This window comes from Gavialis gangeticus, unplaced genomic scaffold (genome assembly GCF_001723915.1).
Source record: "Gavialis gangeticus isolate Ggan-Ray unplaced genomic scaffold, GavGan_comp1, whole genome shotgun sequence".
NCBI lineage: Eukaryota > Metazoa > Chordata > Crocodylia > Gavialidae > Gavialis > Gavialis gangeticus.
The window spans coordinates 154,733,294-154,736,150 of record NW_017729022.1 but is presented as its reverse complement, the minus strand read 5'-3'; positions in this window follow the sequence as shown (position 1 = coordinate 154,736,150).

The window sequence follows — 2,857 nt, the reverse complement described above, 5'->3', positions numbered from 1 at the left end:
TAAGCAGCAATCCAAGTCTGCACTTTACCATGTGCATCTAGCAAGAAAACTGCAAGCTTCAGTTTCAGATGTGACTTTCCCCATGTCATTCCTTGATTTTTTTTGTCACCTAGAAAACAGAATACTGCAATGCATGTAAAACCACTGAGAAACAGAGCTGGTGCAGAATGCAACAGATCACTTACAAAGCAGGACATCTCCTTGGAGCATAACACAGGTTGCAAGAACTGCACCTGAAACCTACTGGTCTCCAAATAAGATGTAGGCCACGACCTAGAGAGCACCAAATGGTCTAGAACCAGCCAGCTGGAGGGATCACTTCTCTCCTTGTGTCCGGTAAATCCTTCTGGATACGACAGAAAACAGATGTCATAGCATGTTCCTTTTGAGGATGCCACATTATGGGACCTGCTGCCCCAAGTTCAAAAGAAGCTGGCCAGATGTAATGGCATTTTGAGCATGCTGCTAAAGCCACTCAGAAGCAAAGGCTCACAGAAAGGGAGGGCTGAAGGGACCTCAGGAGGTCATCTTTTCCAACAGCAAGATCACCCCTGTCTAAACCATTTTTGACTTATTTGATAGTGTTTTGCAGAAGGCTGATGATGTGTTCCTGGAACAATGAAGGGAAAGAAAGTTGTTTTCTCCCACTTTTTTTCAGCTGAACTGAATTGAATGTTTTATGCCCCTCTGAACATTAGCTTTATAATGCTGCTGGGACAGATCAAGTTCTGACCCTAAGTAGCAGGAGACTGGGGACCTTATTTAAATTTAAATAATATATTAATAAAATTGCTGTCATTACACCAAGATAGGATTGATGTAAAGGAGAAACAGAGAGAGGATATAACTAGGAGTCTACCTAAATGATGGGACTTACCAATTTTCATGGGTTGATCAAGGCATAAAGTTCTAATTCTGTGGTCATTTCACGGCAGCACCGCCCCTTGGCACTAATTGGTGGAGAGGCCTCAGGGGGAAGGAGGGATGGGGGAGGATTAATTGATTTTTCACATTTCATGGACAATCCCAGATTTCATGGTTTCCGCAAAATCGCAAATTAAGTTAGTCCCTAAATATAACTCACTGACAATAATACTTCAAATTAATATAGTACTTTTTTATGGGTGGGGTTTTTAGGCTTTACCACTTACATCAATGGTAAAACTCCCACTGAAATCAATGAAAATAGGTTTAGGCCAACATGAGTTGATTTTGAAAACCCTGCCTTGTATCTTTAAAATACTGAGCAAGCAAACATTAATGTCAAAAGTATTACCACCATTTTCTTAATGGGGAAACCGAAGATTACAGAGATTAAGTGATTTACTCTGCACCAGCATTGTCCAGACTCAATCTCAGAGAGCTCCTGTCCTCCCCACTTTCTTTGCTTCAGCTATGCTTCTTTTCTAGTCCAATTCTTCTGTTTTGCCAAACAGAGAAGTAGAAGTATCTTCACATTGATATTAAAAACCTGCTGAGAGGAAATGACACTATCAGTAGGTTAAAGTTGTTTAAGATGCTTATAAAGAAAAAAGTGGATGTGGTGTCACTCTCAGCTCTGCAATTTTCACTTCCTCACTGCAGAGATGTGAGGCAAAGCCCCAGTGGAAACAGACATTTGTGTTTTATCAAGCCAGATTTCAGTCTGTCAACACCCTGTTAAGTAGAGGCTATAACAGGGGTGCTCAAGCCCCAGCCCACAGGCCAGATTTGGCTCACAGAACAGAGTCATCCAGCTCGCAAGGCTCCCTACAGTTCTGAAAGGTTGGTGGCTGGAGAGCGATGGCAGCAGTAACTGCTGATCCCCCAATGCCAGATTTTCAGACCTGTGAAGAGCAATGTGGACAGACAATGTGGGCCTCCAAGCTAGATCAGGAGCACAGGGCTGGGGCAACAGAGGGCCTTATCCAGGTGAACAGGGCTCAGAGTGGCACAACACAGGGCCTGGATGCACAGGGCCCAATCTAGGTAGCACAAGGTAGGATTCAGGCAGCATGAGGTAGATTCAGACATGTGGGACTGGATCCCACTGGAATCTAATAATTGTAAAAGGTCTAATGCCAATTTCATAGATTTCATGGACATTAGGGCTGGAAGGGACCTCACAAGATCATCATGTCCAGCCCCCTGCCCCAAGGGCAGGCAATCAGCAGGTGATCCCAGCAAGATAGGTGTCCAATTGTTTTTTGAAAGTATCCAGAGTAGGTGCTTGCCTCTATTCCAGGCCCTGAGGACTTCGGCAGTAAAGAAGTTTTTCCTTATGTCTTAAAACAGTCTTCCAGGAGTTTGTGACCTTTGGACCCTGTCTTCCCATGGGGTGTCCTGGTGAACAGATGTTCTCCCAGTTCCTGATGCACACCTCTTATGTACTTATAGGCTGCCACCAAGTCACCCCTGTGCCTATGCTTTTCCAGGCTGAAGAGTCCCATGTCTCTCAGCCTGTCCTCATAAGTCCTGCTCTCTTGTCCTCTAATCATGCATGTGGCTTTCCTCTGGACTCTCTCAAGCTTCTCCACATCCTTTCTGAATTGCAGAGCCCAGAACTGGATACAGTATTCCAGCTGTGGTCTCACCAAGGCCGAGTAAAGTGGGAAGATGACTTCCTGGGTCTTGCTTGAGATGCATTAGTAGATGCAAGCCAGAGTTTTGTTTGCTTTGCTGGCTGTGGCATCGTATTGGTGGCTCATGTTCATCTTGTGGTCAATCATGACCCCCAAGCCTTTTTCAGTCATGGTGCTAGTGAGTATAGCACTGCTGAATCTATAAGTGTGGTGTGGGTTTTTCCACCCAAGGTGGAGCACCTAGCATCTCTCAGTGTTGAATGCCATCAGGTTTTGATCCACCCACCTTGTAAGCC